At 43.1% G+C, this 24,788-nt stretch overlaps 1 long non-coding RNA gene across 1 annotated transcript; it reads right to left on the reverse strand.

Moving 5' to 3' along the window:
* Positions 1-17,897: 17,897 nt before the first annotated feature.
* LOC128804587 (uncharacterized) lies at positions 17,898-22,907 on the reverse strand. The gene is made up of 3 exons (XR_008436114.1): positions 22,836-22,907; positions 20,455-20,504; positions 17,898-17,978 (listed from the first exon to the last, which is right to left on the reverse strand). It is a non-coding gene; the product is annotated as an uncharacterized LOC128804587 (long non-coding RNA).
* Positions 22,908-24,788: the final 1,881 nt, after the last annotated feature.

Raw genomic sequence — 24,788 nt, forward strand, 5'->3', positions numbered from 1 at the left:
CACAAAATCCTCTATAGAAGGATCAGACTGGTTACTTCCATTTGATCCGTAAAGTGCTTTGTGATTGTTATGTGAATATAACAGCACAAGAAAAAATATCTCTGTTTTATTAAGAGTTGCAGTTAAAATGTTTAATACACAGATTTTATCATGAGAGAGCATCACAAAGACTGAGTACAACATAATGGCAAGCCAGGTATTGTTATGATTATCACTACTATTACTTATATATGATCACTGAAGTTCTAAGTGAAAACTGGGAAGTGGAGTTCCTGAATCCCATAGAGCTCATAGTAACAGCTGTTTTTGGATGATGCAACAATAGCAGACCAGCTCTGCTTCATGGAACAATTAATGGTGCATACAGCCCAGTATGGAAATTCCTGATCCCAAATGGATTTTCTCATTTTCAAAGATCAAAGAAGGTAAAATTTCAGTTGGAAACTTTCAGTTCCTGCCTTTTTTTATTCTGGTGCCTCTTACTCTTCCCATTGCATCTTTTCTCTGCCTGTTGGTGTGAAGGGCACCCCTGCACATTAGAACTGTGATGTGTCTGTTTATCCAGCAAAGCAGCTGGAAACTCCTCATGAAAATGGTATTTGAATGCCTTTGCAAGGGAGAGATATTCTGCCTTCCTCACTTGCCCTTCCCATCAGAGACTTTTAAGTGTCTTGGCCTCCTAAAAGCTCAAGTGGAGCTTTCGATTGAGATTTAAACCAAGTGTAAATCTTTGAAAAGCAGAAAGCCCAAGAGGGGCTGTATCACCGGAGCAGTTAATGGGCTGAGCTGAGCAGGACAGAGGCAGGACTGGCCCAAACCCCTGGTCCTTACACCAATGAGCCGTGACCTCGTGGAACACACAGAGCTCTGTTTGGCTTTGGCTGTTCCCTAATCCTGACCCTTGACCAACACCTGAAGGCTACAGGAAAGTTTTTCTCCATCCTTATCTTGGCAATCATTTCCTGGCAGATTCCAGCTGCTAAGCTCAACACCCCAAAAAATAGTTGTTTTCCAGTAGGATTTATATAGATGGGATGCTTGGAAGTTAAATCTTCAACCACCACAGTGCACCATAGTGTAAGACAAAGAGCAGGAGATAAATTTTCCTGCCTTTGAAATTCCTGCTCGTGTCACTCTGTGAGCACATTTTTACCATTTTGATTCTGGTGAGAAGAGCGATTCCAGTGTGAGCCTCTTACTCTGCACTGCAGTGCAGGGATGAAGCTAAGGATGAGCAATTGGAGCACTGTCAGGATTACACCTAGGTCAGATTTTACATTATGTTAAAAGATGCTTTTTTGTCATGGGAATCAGGAAAATGCATTGATGCAATGTGTTGAAAAGGACCAAAAGGTTGTTATTTGCTCCCACCAATACAGAGAGACACAATCCTCCTGTAAAGCAAAAATATATTCCAGTGAAAACACAAACTTTGACACTGAGTGCAACATAAAGGGAGGGGCTCTGGGGAGCTCCACTGGGAGAGAGGGCTTTCCGTGGGATTTTTTTGCTCCTATCTGTAGGGTGAGTTTGGGTAGAGAAGGCAGCATGCATCCAGATTTTTAAAGAAATAAAATAAAAGGGATTGGCTATTTTTTTTTTCTCATGGATGAGGTTACAAGGTTAATAAAAGAGTTAACCCCAGCCTGCTCTGCAAAAGGGAACAGCTCACATTTGTGAGACTTCAAAAGGCTTCAGAGTGTCTGTGTATGGATGTTGTTATTTCCTGTTAGGGCTATCCCAAGAAGATGGGGGCTGGGAGCTGATTTTTGGAAGAAGACTTTGACCTTTAACTAAATCAGTTGGAGTGATAATAAAAAGATTAGTTTAAAATGATTTTGAGAGTAAACTCTAATTCAATAAAATTCTGGAGTTTTTTTTTCTTTTTTTTTTTTTCCTGTGAAAATCTAAAATTAAAACTTACCACAGAGCAGTGGAGGCTGACCAGAGCATTTCAAACAGATGGTACAGAAGATCTGGTTGGATTTTTCTTGTTGGTTGTTTTTGTTTTTTTTTTTAAATCATAACATGACTTTAATTTTTAAATATGTTGATTGTTTCAAAGGAAAAAAAAATCAATTTAGGAAACATTCAGCAAATTAAAACAAAAAAAAAAAAAAAAGAAGGAAGTACAGTAGGGAGAAGAATCTTATCATTTGTCATTTTACTGAATGGTTTGGTGGAAACATAGAAGACCTGGAGAGGATTCTGCCTGACAATCAATCTTGTATTCAGACAAGGGAAATGTGGCCCAAGCTCTCTTGCTCAGTCTTTAGTCAGCAGACAAACACATTCTGGGGTGCTGCTGCCCTTTTTTAGAAGTGCAGTTTTTGGCGTGTGCCATTTTCAGGGATTTGCTCTGCCTGCTCCATGGTGCAGCTGGGATGGCAGCAGGCAAGGCCAGAGCCATGCACAGAGTGATGAGTTACAGAACAGGCTCTTCTCCTTGTGGGGTGTCCTCGCTGGTGCAGGTGGTGCAGGACACACCTGAGCTCCGGCCCTGTGCCTGTGCAGGAGGGCTGGGACTCTCCTGGTCCCCAGGCAGCCCTGCCTTGGGCCCAGCTGATACAGCACCAGGCAGTGATTTACAAGGAGAGCTGAGTGTCCATTTGCTTCCCAGCATTGAGGGAATGATTATTGCACAGCATAGAAAATTACCTCAAGCCTTGTCTGGCTTTTCTGGAGAAATAAATTCCACAGCCTGGGTTCCTTATATCCTTTCCTGGTGTTCCCCTGCACAGCTGAGAGTCCATGCTCAGACACAGAGTAAATGTTATAGTCGATATCCCTCAGCAGAGAAACTGCACTGCAATTTCTTTTTTTCTACCTTTTTCCCTCTTGCACGAGGCTCCTGTGCTACCAGCTAACCATTTCCTTTAAGAAAATGGCATTGTGTTAAAGTTATATAGTGTATCATATTAAATTTTATAACAGTGCTTTGTGTTTTGAAAAGACTTTTGGGGAAAACAGCATCAATCAGGGAACCACATTTGATAGACTTGGAAGGGGCCTCCTGGGTCATTTTGTCCAAGACCTCTATGAAGCAGGAAAGCTTCTGCAAAATACCTTTCCCATAAATGTATCTAACCTTTCCTTAAAGACACTGAGTGATGGTGCCATAAATACCTCAAGCAGCTAAACTAGTCTGATTGACCTTACAATCAGAAAGTGTCTTCTAATACTGTGTAGAAGGTACAATTTTCCATTCTTCCAGCTGAAGCTAAGCAAGAAAAAAGGGCAAATGCACAGTAATGGCCAACAATACAGACTGTGCAAACAGTTTTACTTTCAGTTTACTGCCATCACCTACCATAAATCTAGATGTACCCACTGATACTTGGTTTCCCAGTGTAGTGTCTGTGATCCTTGTAGTATCCATCTCACTTTGACTTTTGGAGAGCCACCATTACTGAGTGTGGAAATAAGGAAGATGGACTAGCAGCACTTTCTGATTCAGGAAGCCATTTGAAACCTGATGCTGTGTAGTTAAAGTATTTATTTCTATTCTCTATTTATTAGAATTTGTGAAGTGTTTCTTGTCAGGACCATGGGAGTAGGGGAAGCACAGAGCTTTTTACTGGCTTTTTACTTTTCTCTGTCAGAGTGTCAAAGAATAATTTTTATTCTCCCCCAATAATTGTGTACATTGAAAAATAAATACCTGCTAGTTTGTCTGCTTGTTGCTGCAATAGCAGTGCCTTGTGTGCTGCTCTGCCTTCTTTTTCTCAGCGAGTACTAGAAGAAGTGTCATTTTGGGTAGATGTGTTATTAAATCACAGTCACACTCATTGCTGAGAGCTTCCTGAGCTATACATAAACTATCTTTGGCTTTTTTTTTTTTTTTTTTTTTTTTTTTTTTTTTTTTGGTTTTTGGTTTTTTTTTTTTTTGCAAGCACCAAAAAAGGCGACAGAGCTGAGGGCCAGTTGTTCAACCACCTCTTTTCATCAGGCGACCCAAAGTTGCATTTCTCCCACACACAGGACTGCTGCAAAACGGGACAGGAGGACAAGACCTAGGAGCAAAAGACACAGAGAAGATAATTTAGAAAGAATAAGGTGATGCTGTGTTTGAAGAAAAGTCAGTGACTCTGCATGTCCCTGCCCACATGTTTTTGCTGTGTCTCCTTCATGCCTTGTGCCCTTGTGCCAGTTCAGACTGGCACTCACCTGTGGGTCTCAGCTCAGTGCTCATCATTTCATCAAGGCCTTAAATAAGCCACAAAAAATACAGAATTTTGTTAAGGCCTTTTCTATAGAGTTAACTAAATGCCATCCTTTCCCTGATGTGCAAAGTTATAAAATATTTGTCTAGTATTTAGTCACATAGAAATATGTGAAATTACACTAGAAATACTCCTCATCCAATTGTTAAGGGCAGAGGCTGCTGAGGTTGTGACCATTCAACCTGATAGTATAGAACTGCAAAATACCAATGCCAAGAAAATACAAATACTGACAGAGCTTTTGTTTATTGTTTATATTCTCTTCAGATGCTTCTTCCCATGGCAGCACCAAATCAGGCTTCCCTCATCACCACAGAGTCAAGAGAGCCCCAGCTCACCTCTCACTCCACTCCTGTCTGAAATTCCAGCTGGAAGAGCAGCCCTTCCCTGCTTGAGTGAGTTGAACCCCCTCAGCATTTGCTTCCCTGGCATCCTGGTACTCCAACTCACATGACAAAATCAGATCCTCCTAATTCCTGCTGACCTGCTCCAGCCCCTCGTATTCCCCATTTTCCTCTGAGTGCCCTCCATTCCCTACATTGTAAATACTTGTTGGAGGGGAAGAGAAGCATAATTTATTCTATTATGTTGGAAAGGAAATGAAGGCAAAGAGGGATTTTTTTGTTCTTTTATCATTGTTGTTGTTATTAAGAGAGGGCTTGTTTGGGGTTTTTTTTTCAGTACAGACAAGTTCTAACCTGTATATGTGTGTGCTCTTAGGTACTCTTGAAAATAAAAACACATTTGCATCACATATGCTTAAAATAAAAAGAAATTACATATCATAGAGGTTTAATGATCCTGTTCAGTACACAAATGCCAATATGGGGTTCTATCTTGCAATCCATTTTGATATTTACAACAGAACATGGCATATCATTTGATTTAAATTTGCAGCATGCTCAGTGTAATTAATGCTGTGCAGTGCCTAGAAAAATCCTGATTTCTTAATGTGATACAATGCCTTCATGCTGAGAGCTTTTTTTCCAAACTACTGTATCATTTTGGAGCATTAATGGTGAGGCACTGCCATTAAACAGGGAAAAACAGTCAAGGCCACTTGGTCTTTATGAAACTTCCGTCAGCTCCCCAAAATATGATGCAAAGTACAGGTTTGTTTTAGAAGAGGGGGAGAGTCAGAGGTTTAATTTTCCCTTGACACAGCATGATGCCCGAATAGCCAGACAGCTATTCCTAAATTATGTGCATTTCATTCCTAGGAGCTGTGAGCATTTTGAATGGGCTGTTGTTAAATACAGTACACAAGCATAAATACTCCAGGGAACAGCTAGCTGCAATTTTGGCATGAGCAGAAATCTGATGTAGTATCTGAGCTTGTAATAATAATGCATATTGATTTGTTGGGAATGCTAAGAGAGGGGTTTGGTATTCTGGGATGAGAACTGTTAAACTTGGGAACATCTTGTGTGATTATAATATGCTGTGATATTTGTATGCTGTGGCCTTGGCAGGGACAGAGAGGTTCACATGAAGCTTTAGACTTGGAGACTGGCAGGGTTCTCAGTTTTGGAACCAAACACAAAAAACTGAGTGCATGGCAAAGATATTTATATATTATATATAAATGAAGCCTGGAGAAATGGGAACCAGAAAGGGGATGTGTTTGGCAAGAAGGGTCGTGACCAAACACTCTTCAAGTTCAGGCGCTTTACTGCCATGGCTGCCTTGAGCTTGGGTGTGAGTCTTTGTGCTTTGGGGGGCAGCTCTGTGTTCGATTGGTACAAAAAGAAGAGAAAAGGGGAAAAAAAACCCAAACAACATCTCCCATCATCTATCATTTTGCAAGGTATCAGTTTCTATTAGACTGTACTATAAAAGTGCTTCTTATAGACCTGTTGATAGCAAAACGCATTCTTCAAGTCCTCTAAATAAATCTGTTTCTATACATAATGCTTCAGCTTCTCTGTTCTCATCTGACACCTGACAATTCCACCTTAAGAGTAATTGGTCCTGCTTTGAACCTCTGCAAGCACAGTGGGAGGAGGGTGGGCACTTTATTGACTTGGATTGATTTTTGTAGGAAGCACATGAGACAGACTCGGTCTGCGATGTCGCACCTGGGATACATCACACTCCTCCAGAGCATCTGCAGACCACGAGCAGGATTCAAGAGGATGTGGAGGAGGCCCACAAACAACCCCATCCCACCAAGTGGGACCTCTGCGTGGTCACCTCAGAGAGAAGCACCAGCTGGGACTAAGTTCATCAGCCAGGTGGGAATTTCTGGGGGTGGTACCATGGCTCTTGTGGTGGAAACCATCCCAAGCCACGGGCTATCTCCACAGGCAGGAACCAAAGGGTTATCCCAATGCAGGTTGGCCAGCTTGTTGATCTCTTCATACTGTGGTGTCAGGCCTCAAGAAGGGCTGTTGGGATGAGGGGTTGGACATTTCCACACCTGGAACTGTGTTTTCCAGTGCTCTGGTTATTTGAAAGCATTACAAGACAGGGCAGTGAAAGGCTTTGTGAACCGTCTGCTTGGTTCACAAAATAGTGTCATTGATATTAATAGCTCTGAGCTCCAGTACAGACCTAAAAAAACCTGGGGAAATGGCAGAACAAAAGGAGACAGAAACAAGATGGCACTGAGGGTCTCCTCAGCGGGGATGCGGATTAAGACGTGAGGGTGCGGCTGTCCCGCCCGTGTGCGGGTTTGGCTGGCTCCCTCCTCCCGCTGTCTCACCTCCCTCATCTATAATGAGGGAAGGAATAACTTTGCAGCACACTTTGCATTGGCATTGCATGCTAACTTCATTACTGTTTGCAACAGCCTGTGCAATCCTCAGAGGAAAGGAATAATAACAAAGAAAAAAAATGATAATTACCAAGCACTTAGTTTTCATCTATAATCTTCATTTCAGGATTCACTATTCCTGATGTCAATATTTTATAATGGAAGAATGAGATATGCTAAGTTTCTGTTTGATGGAAGTAAATTCAGATTTAATATTGTCAAGGAGCTGAATTTTTAATAGAGCAGAGCAGTTTGCAGCCATTGCAGCCCCTGTTTGCGGCTCCTGCCATTCCTTTGTACTGGCTCAGTGATGTTCCCATGACAGGGCAGAAAAAGGGAAAGAAGCTGCTCTGCATTTGCAGTGGGGTGACTGTACTTTGTCACTTAGCTCTGTCACGATAATTGGGATGTCACACAATGAAGCAATATGACACACCCCCAGTAATTGAAGAGTTTTCAAAGTGATGTACAGCCCCTGTCAACTGCCAAAGCTTTTGTTTGCTCATGGAGTCAGGCAGCATTTCCAGGAGGAAAACCACACTGGGGAGGCACCCTTGGAAAGTTTGGTGTGAATTGATTTCCTCTGTGTTTTTGTAAAATGGAATAGATCCTATGAACAGGAGAATACCCCCTTTTATCACACACTCCCAGCTTCCAACCTGCTGAGGACTTTCCACAAACTCTTTAGGAATTTACCTCTTTTGGTTAAATTGGGTTGGATCTCATTAATAAAAGAATGGTATAATGGAAAAGAGTTTCTAAAATTATACTGTAACCTAGAATTGCAGGATTCAGCTTTCTCTGCCTGAAGAAAAAAATTCTGAAGCATTAAACTTACTTTATCAAGCATTGCACCTGACATGCTCTCATAAATTTTACATACATTTTAACTTATTTTAATATTATGCAGGCTTGGTTTAAAATATTCCCATGAAGTACCTCAAATGAAGCTGCTCAGCCATAAATTAGAGCTAAAAAAATACTTGTCCGTCCCCCCCCACCCCCCCACCCTGCTCCATCAATATTTCTGTACTTAAAATCATGTGCTGTATGTAAGTTAAATTTTCCCTTGCTGAGATACTTTGTATATCTTAATAGGAACTACCACAGGCCCAGAGAGCTGTATTTCTGTAGGGTTACACTTACTTTTTTTTTGCTTCTTTAGAGGTGTCTTGCCTAAAAGCAGCCAGCAGTAACCCTTTGCATGCCACAGTGCAGTTAGGGCCAGGGCCCACAATTAAATATAAGGCCAAATACATATAATATATGTGTGTGTGTGTGTCTCTGTATCTGTATGAATTTCTGTGTGTGTGTGTGTGTATGTAGATATAAATACACATTTATATCACAGAATCACAGACTGGTTTGGGTTGGAAGGAACTGTCCCCGTTGAGCAGGACAGGAACAGAGAACTCCAGATTAGAAGGCAAAGAGAATGAACTCCGATTTATTTCAAATGCACTGCTCTATATATAGAGAACATTGTGCGGACTAATTTCATTGGTCTTAGAGTGAAAACATCTCACACCATTGGTGTGCAGTGAATGACGCACAGTGGCAGAGCATATCTATAAACAATGTGAACAACAAGACAGATTAGAGAATTATTTACATTCTTTCCCAACTGCTTCCCAGGCTCTTGCCTGGTTAGAAAACCTTTCTCTTTCTCTCTGACTGAGCTGAGAATATCCACAAGGGACCTTAAAATTCATCTCAAGTTTCCACCCCCTGCCATGGGCAGGGACACCTTCCATTGTCCCAGGTTGCTCCAAGCCCCATCCAACCTGGTCTTGGACACTTCCAGGGATCCAGGGGCAGCCACAGCTGCTCTGGGCATCCTGTGCCAGGGCCTCCCCATCCTCACAGAGAAGATTTTTTTCTCCTAATAGCCAATTTAAACCTCCTCTCCATTTGAAGCCATTCCCCCTTGTCCTGTCACACCAGGCCCTTGGAAATTGTCTTTGTCCATGTTACATTGCAGGCTCCCTTCAGGCGCTGGAAGGCTGCAATTAGGTGATTCCAAAGCCTTCTCTTTTCCAGGCTGGACAACCCCAATTCTCTCAGCCTTTCCTCACAGGGGTGCTGCTCCCCTCTAATTATCTTGCTGGCCTTCACATGTACATGTACATATACATATATACATACATACATACATATACATATACATATATATATATATATATATATATATATATATATATATATATATATGTAAAATAAAGTTTTTCTCCAGGAGCAGCCCTGTAGCAGCCCCACTGGTTGGATGGGGGATGATGGAAGCTTCCCAGTGTGACAGCCCCAGGCTACCCCTCCTCTGGCCAAGGTCCCCATGCAGCAGGTACATCCCTGACAGCTCCTCACAAAGCTTCATTTGTGCCCTGATTTCTGAGGCTATTTCAAAGCCCAGGCTAAATTACACAAACATTTGGCTATAGACATAACAGGCCGGCTCTGCAGTGCTGTCAGCTCCTTGCCTCCCAGCCCGAGCACCCCCTGCATGTGTCTGTCAGGCCATACTTGGGCAGCGCCGCAGTGTGTGCCGTGTCCCAGACACTGGAGTGATTATGTCTGGATGCTCCTTATCTGATGGAAAAGCCGGCAGTGCTGCACATCTGTGCTCCGAGGTTCCGCTGCTGCAGTGCCATGCCAGTATTTATTTTGCTTCTGCAAGTTAGTTTTCCTTGAGAAGCAGTGGGGGCCTTCTTCAATGAACTGAAAAATGTGTATTGTATGAAGGTCTGTGGAGGGTGTGCACCATAGTTCAGTGGGCAAATGTGAACCCAGGGGATGACATTTCATTTAAACATTTGGTTTACATTTTTACATGCCAAAAATATTAATGTCTTGACTTTAGCAAACTGAATCCAGCACTTTTTTCTTTTTCCCCTTAAATGAAGTAATTATAGCCAAAACACTCTGTGGGTGTTTGTTCTTCCTCCTCAAAGGTGGAGTTTCACATACAAACATTTGGTTTTGGGGCTGGAATTGTCAGTAGCTGCTCGCTTGACACTTCCCCGTTAGTTTGTGTTGGAAACCACCAGGAGTTTCTTTCCTTGTGTTTATTGTGTTATCCTCAGCCCTTTGATCGGGACATCTTGGATAACAGCAAAGTCTAGCTCAGTGCCTGTTCACTATTTAAAGAAAAGTGAAGAATATGGTTTCTATCAAAGGATCTACAAAGACAGTTAATGTAATTGAGAAGCAGAAGAGCATTTATGGAAGTGCATCTGAATGTCCTCTTCACATGTAATTGCATCAGGAATTCTACATTAACATGCAAGTGCTGTCCAAAGGGAGGAAAAAAAAAAAAAAAGCTTATTTTTAGGTAGAAGCCCTCAGTGGGCAGTAAATTACCCATAATCTCCCCCAAACTAGCAATTAGCCCTGTTTGCTGACTACCTGAATTGTTTCACAGTAGTTCAGCACAGTCTTACCAGTTATCACCATACTTATAATCAGAGATTCTGTGAATGATTCCCGCAGCTCCATATACTGCCTGCCTAAGGTCAGCCGTAATAACGAATACATTTTATTTGCTTCTTTTGGCCCTTTGGAGCTGTTTTCTTGGGCTGCAATATGTGAGGAGAACTGGTGCTGCCCTGCTGCTCAAATGGCAAGAATGTGAACAGAGAAAGCAATTCAGAGGGTAGGTGTGCTTTGGTATTAATTAATATTCATCTGCTTGTGTTATTTATTCCCTTATAGCAGCCAGTCCTGCTCAGAGAGAGTGAACTTGCTCCCCACCGCTGGGGTTTGCTCTTTAGAAGTTCTGACACTGAAAGACATTTTTCAACACGAGCCTGCAACTGATGAGTGGAAAACTGGAAAGTATGGAAACAAAAACCTATGGAATTTTTTTCCTTACGGCGGTTGAGCAGTTTTCATATCCCCAAGTACCATGGTTTGCCAAAATAGTAACTGAGCTTGGAAAACAGTAGCTACGTTGCCAGCTTTAGCAGTAGAAACAATCATGGGCCTACACATGCACACAAATACAAGTACACACAGTCTAGGAGCAGCATCAGGCTTAAAGAAAGAAAACCAAGGGGAAATAGAGCTAATGAAATATTTGAAACAGAAAACAGGAATGTCTGGACCCTGAGCATTAAAGGTATATTTTTAAGTATGGTGCACATCCTTGTGAGTAATGCTTAAATTTGCATATTATTTCTCAGGCAAAATCCAACTAAATCAACATAGTGGCACCATTTAAAGCCCATTTTCAGTGCTGGTTCTTTGTCACATTACAGAGACACAGAGCTGTATTCCTGCCTCTGATCTGAGGACTAGAACTGAGGAATTAAGGAGATGGAACAGGAATTCATGCTGAAGAGGAACAACTAAAAAGTGGTTGTCCTTTGCAAGTGCACTCTAGGAAGTTGAAAATGGAAATATTGCCTTTGCCTGGCTCTGTTTAAAATGTTTCAGCTTCTGATTTCACAATCAGGAACATCAGCTCTGTGAGCAAACTGCCTACAAAGCTATGACTACAAACTTCAGACCAGTTCTTCAAAAGTTCAAAAGTTCAAAAGTTCTTCAAAAGAAGAACTTGTTTTCCAGAAAAAAACCGCCAAAACCTTGGGGTTGAACACTTTCCACCCTTACCTCTCAGGCCTTGACTAAGGAAAGTACAAATAAACTGATCTGGAATTAAAGTCCTCCTCATTGTGAGCACATACCTGGCCAAGGCAGGCAAAAGCAGATTGATGACCAACAAAGTTCACCTTGTTTTCTGAGTTGAAAGCTCACGTTGTTCCCTGGCAGAACAGGCATGTCAGGCCTGCAATAACTGCTTGCTACCTTGCTTCAGTCAGCATTAAACGCAGCACAGTATTAACATCTTGGGGAAAATCCAGCTGGAAATGGCTTTCTGGGGGGAAAAAAAGGAAAGGGAGGTGATGGAATAGCACGCCCTGTGTTTGTTTACTTATTGATTTCACAATAATGTTAAGGAACTTGAAATTTCTCCCCTCACCTGAAAATATTTTATTTCCAATGTTTTCTGTTAAAATGCAGAGCTGAATTCCTGTCTAGAAAGAAGTGGCAAAGAACAGCCATGCATCACCTGAAGGTAATTTAATCACCTGGTCTGGCAGAGGTTGGTCTTTCTGTTTGGTTTTACTTTGCAGGAGCTGCTTGTGGACACATCTTCCTGTGCCCAGTGCAGCGAGTGGCACTCCTGGGACAGAGCCATCACTCCAGTGGCACCTGAATGGTCAGAGCATCCCCAAACTGGGATTCAGAGCAGCCCCACTGGCTTGGATGTGGGGCAATTGTGTTTGTGCCTCAGGGGGATGAGGTTGGTGCACAAGAGCTGAACTTCAAAAATTTGCTTTAAAAATTTATAATTTGTTCTGATCTTTTTTTTTATTTTTCTTTTCTGAAGCACTGGTAAAGTTTGAAGATGATCCCTAATGATGCACAGCACAAGTGCTCTGAAATGCATCTCCTCTGGGTGAGTGTACCCTTTACTGACAATTCACCCTGGAAGCTCACTGGGCACTGAGCACCTCCAAAGTATTTCTGGAGAGAAAGCAAACGATCCAGGGTCTGGACACTGGTCTCTTAAATTACCAAAATATTTATCGCTTAATCTGAAAAACACTTTGCCAAAAACCTGGGCTATGGTGAGGGCATTTGGCACTGGAATAATTTCTGATTAAGTTCTAGGAGCAGGCTGTAGTTTTGTGTTCAGTGATGCTTCAATGTAATGCCGTGGCCAGTTCCATCCTGGCCCGCAGCTGCTGGGATCAGGCTCTGCCAAATTCCTGTCACCTTGGGCTTCATTAGCATGTGAAAACAGAGCCCTTTTGGCTTTGTGTCTCACTGAAAAACCAACCACCCTGCCCTCCCTTTGGCCAGGGGCTGCCTCACGCACTCGACTTTTTAAAAGGACTTGGACAGCAGCTCTTTACGTTCATTTTTTTTTTTTTTTTACTACCACTCTTAAAAAGTTACCAGAGTGAAGGTTCCTGTTTACAGTGGTGGGGAGGAGTTCAGGTAACTGCTCATAAAGGGCCCATGAGCAGTGGCAGATGAGGGACTCAGCAGAGTGAATAAATATTTTATAGTTGAGCCCTTAACTAAGGATTCTGCATTTTGGAAGGATAAAGTCCTGCACTGCCATATGAAATACTTCCTGTGCATTTCAGCGGGCCAGGGGTTGCATTTGCTACGTCCAGCCATTCTAACAGTGAATTAACCAGAACACTTAATATATTTGCAGAGGGAAGTTCTGAACAAATAACACAACTAACTTAAATGGAGAAACTTCCCTAAGTCACATCCACTCAATCAGGGAAAAGAACCAGCCCCATGTAAGCAGTCTGTGAGCACAGCACCTCTTGTCTGCTTCACAAGTACCATGTCTCAGAGGCAGGAAAAGTTATCCTCCCTTCACAAAAGGCTTTGGGAATAATTATGTCTAATGGGGAAAGAAAAAAAAAAAAAAGAAAAAAGAAAAATCAGTCTGTTCATGGACAACGTGAATGGAAAGGGATGGGAAATTTGTGAAGGTCCTAATTCATTAGAAATTACTCTTTTTGGTTGGCAACACTCATTGAACAATTGTCATTTGATAAGGCTACTAGTACCTTGAATGTTTTTCAAGCCACACACAATGAGTATTACATGTAATTCTTAAATTTCTGACTCGCCCACCAATGAAAATCCATGTTAATCCACGTTAAACTGCAAGCACAGTGGAGTAACACTAGGAGCAGAGTGGCTTCAGCCAGGATCAGAGACTGCATTTAAAATTGAGGCTTTGTGATGGATTTTGAGATGCACCCCAGTTTTATTTACCCCAAGCAGCTTCCCTCTTTGGAGAGCATGAGGAGATTTTCACCTCCTTTGGAATTCTGGGGTAAACTGTCATTGTACAAAATTTGTTCAGGGTCAAGTTTTAGGCAATATTTTGTGCTGCAATAACCACATCACGACAGACAACCTTTTCATCAGATAAGAAAAAAAAACCCTCTTCTCCAGGTCAGTACAAGAAAGAAACATGACAGAGCTATAAATACAGAGCACAGAGGTGTGAAAGCTCCTGCATTAAATGTGGTCATTTGCCATGTTTAAATTTTTTCCCAGACATTTCAGATGTTAAGACAGAGAAGCAAATACATATGTGGAGGAATGGCAGCAGTGAAGGCAGCTTCTCAGTGGTAATGATCCTCATAATTTCTGTCAGTTTTTTCAGACAATTACTTAAAAATATGTAATTGATTAGATGGATTGAGTTGGGAAATCAGGTACATGGGTGACCTCAGGTTTAGAGGTGGGAGAAGCTGGGAACTGAGTGAAAAGCTTGTCTGACCACATTGTCTTTTCCCAGGATGGGCTGAGGAAGATTTTCAGGTGACAATTGGAACATTTTAATTCATGGTGCTAAAACCAAGCAACTGAAGTTTGGCATGTAAATTATACAGCTGATTTCCAGAGGTGGGCAAATACTCCACAGTATCCAGCAAAGTCCCAGCGAGATGAGTAGTGAAAGGAGAAAAGGATAAACCCCCACATGGTGGTCTCAGGAGCGTAAGGTAAGTTTAATCACTTTAGCAGTGATATTTTAAATCCTGTCTCCAGTGGACAAGGCTTGCTGTGAGGGTGGTGAGGTCTATGTGCACATGATGGTTGGGTGAAAAAATTGTAAATGGCTGTCATAAATTGCCATCTGCATTTTTACAAAAAAATCTGTACCCACACTTGGGAATGATAAGGATTTGCCAAAGGTTACCATTGGTTAGAAAGAGTTTTTGAAACTCTGTCTTTAAAGCTGGGCTTAAACTCAGAGATTTTCACAGGATGGAGCTGGATGTTTGTGTGAATGTAAGTGGCAAGAATCTGGAGGCTCATCCAGCACTGGCCTAGATGAAGTCATGCCCAGGCCAGTGCAGCCCAAGGACGGTCCTGATAAGGCAAGAAAGGAAAGGATATGAAATAAAAAATGCTAATCTGAGGAGTTTTGCTTACTCACCTTGTCAGAAAACAATACCGAGTATATGCAGCACAAAATTTTATCCAAAAGAAATACTAAAGGATACTTTTCTCCTAAACAAAACGAACTCATTAAAATTATCTCAGTGGTTCTATTTTTCAACCAAAGAAACAAAATTCCTTCAATTTTTTTTTCACCTGAGTTGTGCCTTTTTTGCGATTGGAACTGGATGATTGTCAAGGCTCCCATCCAGCCCAAACCATTCTACGATTGTATGAAATACAATCAGCTTGTTGGTTCCCCTTCACTCTGAGGGCTCTGGAGGTGCCAGGGATCCTCCAGAGCTCTGAACAGTTTTACAAACACTGCACAATGGTCACTCACCACAAATCCCACACTTAATGAGCTTCCAGGTTGTCCCGTTCCAGTGAAAAAATGGCACTATCCCAATTTTAAGATGACAGCACTACAGCAAAGCTTGAGTCACCAGCCCAAGTGGTAGATTTAGAGTATTATGAAAATATATGCATTTTGAAGTGCTGTAAATAATACCAAATAATCCTGACTATGTCTTTTGCTCTACTAATGAAGCAAAGCAGAGCTTTCCACATTATCTGCAATCACCATGGAGAAAAATGGGTCTCGGTGTACATGGTTTCTGTATAAATAGTGCATCTCCAGCACATTCTGAAGGTAAGTAGTGTGTGATTGCATAATAATAACAATAATAAAGAGAGAGCTGTCCAGCCTGCACATGGGCCAATTAAAGGATCAAGTGCACGAGGCTGCAGCACTCCTGGCAGGGGAGGAGTTGCCAGGGTGGTGCCCGGCCTCCCAGTGCCCTCACCTCCATCCTGCACCTCCCACCACAGCAAACTGTGGCATTCAGAGAGCTTTGTCCCTGAATCCCTGCATGGAAGCAGGGGGACAGCACAGTATCCACTATTTTAGAAATGGAAGTTGAGACTGCAGCAGAGGCAAAACTCACCAGTGAAGCACCAGCACCTGTTTCACACGGTGCCTTAGAGCTGTGCTGGGCAGGATTTCTCCAGCTGCAGGGACCAGACTCAAACCCCGCTGCATGCCGCAGCTATGCCTGAGAATCCATGGAAGGCTGGAGGAAATGTACTTTATGGGGTGGCTGGATCATATGTTTATGGCCTGAAAGAGGAGATCCCAACCCAAACCACTTTGTTGGTCTCTGATGGTGAGAGGATGAATATGAACATGATATAATTAATGCTGGGGCATGGGTATGAAAAGAGAACAGGTAGGCTTTGCCTGGAACAGTCCACAGCCTCAGTAGCTGCCTTGCCATTAATTATGGATAATGGACTAATAAACACCTTCACATGCAGTGCACTGCACATTCAGCCTGCAGGAGCCCCCTTGGAGAGATGAGCCAGAAGAACTAAATGTAAAAACCCTGGTTGCTGGAATTCTGCATTGCTGACAACATTAGCATTAAAGTTGTAGGGGACCAAGTGCTCTGGATGCCTGCAGACAATAATTCACCCCCAAAAGGAGCTTCTGACCGTTGACAGCAATTCATGGGACATTTTCTGCACCTTCTGCACAGAAGTGGGTGGTTGTAACCCTACTGGTGTGGCGGGAAAGGCTCTTCTGCTGGAGCCAGGTGGCTGGAAACAGCACCTGCACCAGGGTTCCATGGGCACATCCCAGCCTGACCACAGGCATCACTAATGCACTGCTCCAGTGGCCTTTTCTGTGGGATAATGGCACTGGCACTTCAGGGACTGAAGCTGCTCCTCAAGGAACAGCCACTTCCTCTCCTCTCAGCACTGCAGAAGAGCAAAAGTTCCTGGTTCAGGCCTTGGAAATAATGAGATGGAGGTTCAGTCCATCAGTGTCTCACCTTGATGGGCACACAGCTCTTTATTTGGAAACCTAAATATAGAACCAGGGCCCAGCTTCAGATAATCAGAATTTTACCCTCTCTACAAATACCTTACTATGTTACACATGTAAGGTGTTACTATGCTGGAACCAAGTTACTATGCTGGAACCAATAGTTGGGGTTTTTTTTGGTGGTTTTTTTTTTTTTTTTGGTTTTTTTTTTTTTTTGTTTTGTTTTGTTTTTTTGTTTTTTTTTTTTTTTTGCTTAATGCCAACTTTAATGAATTGACTGAAAAGTTTCTCAGTACCTTTGCCATTAATTAAAAAAATAAACATCTTGTGACCCTTTCCTAAGGAAAAATCCAGCGGATGTAGCTCCCCTGCCCTGGACACACTTAGATTTAGCTTGGTTCACTCCCAAAGGCCATGATCCAACCAGATATTCAGACACCTGTAAAACTTCAACACACTTCTAAGGACTGCTCTGAACTCTGGCAAAAATAGGGAAAATAAATTCTGTTAAAGCACTACTTTATTTCTTTCAAATCTAATTTTTCGAAAATCTTGACTGCAATGCATCACTTCAAATATTTCCTTCCTCATGCAGAATATTTGAATATTAAGCCAGATATTTTTATATTTCCACAAACTGAATGCACCATGGCTGAAGGTTTGACAGAAGCTCTAATTTGCACATAAAAAGGTAGAACGATTTCAGTTTTGACAGCACAAGCTTTTGATTTGTTAATAAAGGCAATTCTTTCTCAACTGTGAACATACTCCCCAAATAAGACAATGCAGTTTGTAGCAAAAAAACAAAAAAAAACAAAAAAAAACCCCAAAAAAACCCCAAACAAACAAACAAACAAAAAAACCCCAAAAAAGCCCAAAAACAAAAACAAAACAAAACAAAAAAAAAACCAAAAAAAAAACCAAAAACAAAACAAAACCAAAAAAAAAAAAAAAAAAAAAAAAAAAGAACCAACAAAACATCTTCCTGGTTGGAGAATAAACTTCTGATTCAATGTCAGTGTAGAAATTCAGATTTTATAAAAATAAAAGAATGAAACTCACATTCAAGCTTTAGTTGTACCAGACCAGGGATCAGAGGAAGTTCCATGTTCCTGCCACTTTCTCTGTGCCTGTTGTTGGAATCATAACCTACCTTCAGTATCTTTGGATGAAGTTCATTGCTAGAAAGTACCTGTAAAAAGGGGTTGGGCAGGTGAGACAGATGTGTGGAAATGGTTTGGGTGAAAATCACCACAGATTTTCCTGGCCATGTTTTAATCAAATGCAGCCTAACACCAGGATTTCAGACTCTTGTCACAAAACCCAAGCACCACCAAGTTTGTAAACTAAGATATAACCAAGGCTAAGAGACAAGAGGCCACATCCTTCAGAGTGGCCCCTCTCTGCCCATGTCAAAGCTTCCTCTTCACCTGAGACGCCACAGAGGAGAAGAGAGGGTAGAACTCCAAAGCAGTCTGGGCAGAGCCAGCCATGGAAAAAAAAAAAATTTATTTGTGATCTGAGATCAAACTATTCTAAACTTTTCCCTGTGTGACAGCCAAAAGCGTCAGCATGGAAGCAAAGTTGAAAGTGCCCAGGCTATATTTCAGGATATAAAAGGGTAACAAAGCCCCTGCCCACAGGCCTGCCAAGGGCTCGGCTTTTACAAGCTTGGCATGGACCTTGGCCTGGCAGCAGAAGTTGAATGAAGCTTCTGCTGTTGGGGAATGAGTCCAAATAGCCTGAGGCACAAACCAGCCAGTGCTGGTGTCACAAGTGCCCACTTTGGGGTGCACATAACCCAGACCCCACCACGAGGGTTCCTGGGTGCCACCTGTAGTCACGGGCAGAGGGAGGATCCAGCACAGCTCCCACATCCCTGGGAAACCCTTCCTGGGCCCGTGCAGCCATGGCCAGCGCTGGGCAGCATTGGAGTCCCCAGGCACAGCAGGCACTCGGCGATGCCTGGCAGCAGCACATCCTGCTCCAGCGCACCCTGGGCCCGACACAACCTGCTGCCATCACCGCTTTACTCTGTCATGTGTGGCACTTCGCAGTGGCACTTGGCGTAGTGCTCCGAGGCACTGGCCCATTTAATGCAAAACCTCCTGATTTTTGTTAATTCAAAGCTTTTGTGAAAGACATTTTTATTTTCCAAACAGTGTCCCCTTCTGCTTTTCTTTGCTTGCATCTCACCACAGTTGCCTCCTAATCCAGTGTTGGTGAAACAAGGCTGAAGGTATTTTGGTCATGTTTTCACACTCCTGATGTACACGTGCCTTGTCTCCTTCCACTTTCCTTCTGACTACACTCTGCTTCACAAATGCAGCCATCTGGCACAACATCACAGTTTTTTTCTGTTGACACCTGAGTAATCAGAGCCTTTTTTTTTTTTCTTTTTGTTTTCATTTTTAAATAAAGCAATTGCTTCCAACTCCAGTGGCTTATAACTGGCAAGCCACATCCCATTAATAAAAAGCAGCAGAAGTGGGATGTCAGTGGTATTAATGCTAGAAAACATTTAGTGTGAGATGAGAGAAAAAAAATAGCACCCAGTATTTTCCAGCTTTAAGAGCACTCCTTAGGAAACAAACTGCTTCTATTCATTGTCTGTGTGAAACACACCTATAAAACATTGACGGCAAAGTTGTAGCCCCAGAAATTCATAAGTCTCACCACACATTGCTGTAGGGCCAAAGTTGCATCTCAAGAGTTTCTTGTCTCAAAGGACCCCTCTAAGGCTCACTCTTTCATGCCACACCCACCTTTCCCATGGATGAAATAAATCAGATAATGTTACCTTGATCTCCACCTGGCTGCCATCTCCTCCACATGTCTGATCCTACCCCTGGACTCTGTCCCCCCTGAAATAAAGGATGGCCACCACCCCACAAGCCCCAGTGATCTGGACACTGCACTGAGATCTACGAGCAATGGAGCAGCTGTGCCACAGGGAATTCCCAAATCTCACCTTGGGCACTGGGACAAAACACCTGCCTCTGCACCTTCCCCAGACTGACAGCTCTGTCTGCAGCTCCTCTCACAGCCCTCACTGCACTCCTTCCATGCAGCAGAAATTGGGTCCTACCAGCTCCACAAGGGCAGAATGGGGACAAGAGGCAGGGCTGGGTGGATGCCCTGTGTCACCCACCTGGCCAGTCCAGCACGAAGCAGCCATGGCAGCGCCTGGAACACAGACAGCTCCATAGGCCCCATCATTCCCATTGTCCCAAAGCACAGGCATCAACAGTGGAATTTCTGCTGTCAATTGGAAAGTGCCATTGATAATGTGCCAGTACAAGTCAGTACTGTGTAACTCTACAGACTGAGCCTGCTGTGAAACCCCTGCTTTTCTTCCCATTTGTTCCAAACAGAGTTTCCCAATAGGCTCTCACCAAGCACAGCCACACTGGGCATTAGTGCCACATCAGCTCAAGGATTCTGCTTTGCTGGATGAGCAAAGAAGATTTTCTGATGGTACAAGCAGCCTCTTCCCTCCATGTGCAGCCAGCAGGGGCCACAGCATCCTTCTGGGATGGATTTACACCATACAGAGAAGCCAAATGGGAAGGAAGAAGTTTGATATAAAAAGCTCAATCTAGACCCCATCAGGACATTAATGCAGACTCAGAACCAGGCTAGGACTATCTGGATTTTTTGGGAAATACCTGTTTTTCAAGATGCAGCCACCTGGTAAATTCCCTTCTTCTCTTTCAACCTGGAAAGAGATGGAGCAGTTGATGGGAGAACAGAAAGGCTGTGCAAATTACAAGCTCTGTGGAAAGTTTCTGTGCAAATAACTGTTTAAGAAGTTAGGTTAAAATGGTTTCAAAGTCTAAAATTAGTTACATTTAAAACTAACAGCATATGCTTTTATTGTCTCTGATCTAAAATATAATCCCAGGAGGCTGTGAAAAGCATGCAAATTACAGAAAGCTAATTTGCTCCAACAGCGACACCTCCCATGTAGTTGGGAGGTCTATTAGACCCAGTGTATTCTCCATTATTTGCATATTAATAGCACCTGCTGAAATACTTTGGGATTTACTTTTCCTGCCAGCAGAGGGACAAAACAAACAAAAAAATATATAAAATTATTTGCATACAGATTTGATGAACAATAAACTATTCAGACAGTGCAAAGAATGCCAAATTATTGAGAGGCAATGGGGTAGGATTGCAGTGCCGTCTGTGATTTTCAGAGAAACTGGACTGCAAGTCTGCTTCAGAAAAAAAAAGAAATATCCTAAACCAAAAAAAACCCAAACAACAACAACAACAACAAAATCTCTGGAAAGTGCTGGGTTATTTGAAATGGCTCACTTGGCTCAAGTCTGAAGAATGGAAAAGTTGAACTAAAGGAATCCAGACACTGCAGCAAGAAAAAATTAAAAACATGACAAAAAAATCCTACATGTCCACAAGCCCCAAAAGCAGAACCCCCCCAAAGTGGACCTTGATTAAAAATCTTCAAAACCTCAGGCTTTGATATTAGCCAGGCCTGCAAGGCCTAGTCTCCTGTACATAAAACAAAAAATAAATTAAAACCAGCTACAGCCTGAGATTTACTTAACAAGCCAAGTTCCAGCCTCTGCTCATGACCACTGCTTCCCCTCCTGGGCCCCGAGCTGTAAAAAAAGCCCCTTGTATATTCCTATAGCTCATCTTCCTCAGGGTGAGGGCGAGAGCAGCTTCCTCTCCACAGTAGCACATGGAAAATTTCCTTGCAGCGCCAGGCCAGGCCAGAGCCACAGGCGGGATGTGCAGTGCATGCCTCTCCCTGCAGAGCGGATTTGGGAAGCTGAGCAGGGAGACAGCGACATTCTCCAGCACCTCTTTTTCCAAACAGGCAATTGATGTTCCTAAAGAAGCACCAGCCATGTGCTCATCTACCCCTCAAGGTTACTAGGGACTGTATTTCTCTGTATTCCCTGTGCTTTAATTCTGATTATGCACCCTCTTTTAAACAGGCATGGAAGGCCCCACCAGAGTTACTGCTGGTGTGCCAAATTCCTGTAGCATTTTAACTACCATCATATTCCCAAACCAAGGAGGCAATTGACTTTAAGTTAAAATGTTTAAATTGTTCTCTACACATTAAAAAAGTAGTGCAAGAGCATTTCATGCAGGACAACAAAGCAGGGAAAAGTGCAGCAGGGGACAGCCACTGACTCCACCCCTTGGCACTCTTATCTGCTCCAGGGGAGTGGAGAGAAGCAGGGAAATACATTATTATTGGGGAATACATTATTATTGGCATCTGCTCACCACAGACAGAGCTCAGTGTGTCTTTGGTCTCTGCACAGCCAAGTGAGACCTCTGAAAAACTTGTTCAGTGTCAGTGCTAATTACTGGAGGAGGCAATCAAACATTCCAGCAACAGGGATCCCTGAAATGCTGCAGACAGGCAGTTCCCACCATAGCCCTCAACAAATGCTAATTCTCGTTAATGCCCACGGACTCTAGAATGCTGCATCACTGGCAGGGATCACCATTAGCTGGGAGTTAATTAGCCGTAAGTTGTAGGACTAGTTGAAGTTGCAGGATGGCAACCAGATGCAAACCAGAGATGCACTGCTGGTGGTAATTTCCAGCACATTTTTGTGTAGAAGGAACCTCTAAATAGCTGGAAGGGAAAGGAGTGACCAGAACGCTTCCTGGGAATCCTCAGTGGTTCAGGGCAGAGAACCAGTTCAAAACTGTTACAAAACTGAGCCCATAAGCAGCACTTGGGAACCCCCAGCAGATTCTTGTGTTTGGAGAGGTGAAACATTGAGAGGGATCTGTCCTCTCATAGCCAGGAACAGATCCTGCCCTGGGATGCAGCAGGGCCTGGAGATATGTGCTGGTACTGCCTGGCATGTGCATGGCTAAAAATGCCCTGTGCTGCCCCACAGCCCCTCTGTGAACTGTGCTCCCAGCCAGAGAGAGCTGGGCATTTGTAATGATAGCAATAAAAATAAAAATAATAATGATGGAAAAAAGTCACCCTGGAAAGCAAAACCCAGGCCACTCTTTATTATAACAAATCACATTGGATGTTCCTTACCTGAAATTCCATGAGCAATTAGCAAACAGAATGCTCCACAAATGCCTTTATGCCCCACTCTCCTTGTGGTAGATTTGGCAGACACATTCCCAGCCTGCAGTATGCCAGCCAGCTGCTTCCAAACCACAGCTTTTTCCTCTTTTTTTTTTTTTTTTTTTTTTTTTTTTTTTTTTTTTTTTTCTTTTTTTTTTTTCCTGATTAAGTTCATGGCAGTCAGTGTTTTACCACCTGCACGCTGAGGAAGAAAAAAAGCGAGAGGATCAGTATATACAGTGTGTTTATATGCAGTGAGAGCATGTTGCAGAGAGGGGAGCTGTGATGTGTGTGTTTGCATTGTCTGGGAAAGGATCCTTAGTGGCACTGCAGCTGGAAAAATTAATATAAGATCAGGGGACTGTCTTCAGTGACAAACTTTCACTTGGTAAGTTAGTTCTTTTGTAGGAAAAGATACCTTGGACTGCAACTAATTTGTGAATCCCAGGAAAGGCAGATCGCTGATTCTTCATCAGGATTGCATGACCTGATCTATAAAAATTTGGGCCTCAGCAGGAGGTTGTGGAAAAGTGTGATTTGCATTTCAATTTTTAGTCCATCACAACCTTTAAATCTTTCTGCAGCACTATCACAATGCAAGGTTTTGGTCTCAGTGTGCTCAAAACACGTATCAAAAAAATTAAAAATGCTGGTACAATGGCAATCATTTGCTAATGGGACAGAAAGTAGCATTTATGTTCAAACTGTTTCACAGAACACCATTACATCAGAGTCTTTCATCATTTTATGGGGATCGAGTCCCCCGACACCATCCTTGGGGACCCCATGTGGTGCTTGTCACTATCATTCCACTTGCACAAACACCCAGCCCTTTCAATTTTTATCTGCCCAGAGCCCAGAATATGTTACATTATTTAGGTTTTGTTCTGTATGAAGAACTCAGAACAAATAAAAGCCACTTCCCTGGCAAAATGAGCCTGTGAGTGACGGTTAAGGGAATTTCAGGCAGCCCCCTTTGCAGGAGGGGCAGCAGCTCTGCCATCCCTCCCGCTGACTGATGGCACCGCTCCAGCCCATCCTCCATGGAGCAGCCACCAGCACTGGCACCAGTGGCAGGATGTTCACTTATTTCCCTAAAAAACTGCCTGGGTCAGGCTCCGAACCCTGAACCCTGTGCACACGCTGGAGATGAATTATTCATGGGCCAGGAGGGCTTCCCTGTGCCGCAGCTGAATCAGGGAGGAGGCTTTGCAGAGAGAAGAGGAAGTCCACTCTGGAGTCCTTTAGCCAAGGAAATGCTCTCTGAAACACTCACAGCCTTTCACCCCAGTGTCAGAGATGGGTCTCCATGTCCATTCTGGGGGCTTGGGAAGCCAACTGAGCCGAGTGCTCAGAGCCGTGGAACAGGGTTATCCATGTCCTGGCACAGCTCAGCTGCCTTTCCTTGCTCCACACTGAGCCAGGTTTTGTCTTGAAGAACTGCACGTGGCCACAAATTGAAATTTACATTTATTTTGGTGACTGGATACCTGCTTTCCTTTTTGCAGAATATTACTGCCACTTCCTCGGGTAAGGCAAGACTCAGCAACCCTTTCTGGGAACATATTGTCCAGCGAATCGAATTTCCAGACTCCAAAGCTCAAAGCCAAAGGCAAGGGTACAGGAGTGTGGGCACCACATGAACATCCCAGGTGTTTCCAAGTTGTCTTCTGCTTTTGCTGTTTCTGAGGTTGGTAGCTTTCCAGTGGCTTGAGCAGAGAGAGGCTGAATGAGGGACATTCTCTGTACCTGTTTCTTAAAGGCACTTCCAATCCCTCTCCCATGTGTGTTGCCATATTGGGGCCCAGTGAGTTGTTTCCTTGCTGGCATTGGCAGGATTGCAGCCCTTGGACTGAACTTCCACCCCAGCTGCTCCCCTGTAATGAATGAAAACCAGATCTCCACAGTGAAGGTTAAAGA

This window comes from Vidua macroura, chromosome 3 (genome assembly GCF_024509145.1).
Source record: "Vidua macroura isolate BioBank_ID:100142 chromosome 3, ASM2450914v1, whole genome shotgun sequence".
Classification (NCBI taxonomy): Eukaryota; Metazoa; Chordata; class Aves; order Passeriformes; family Viduidae; genus Vidua; species Vidua macroura.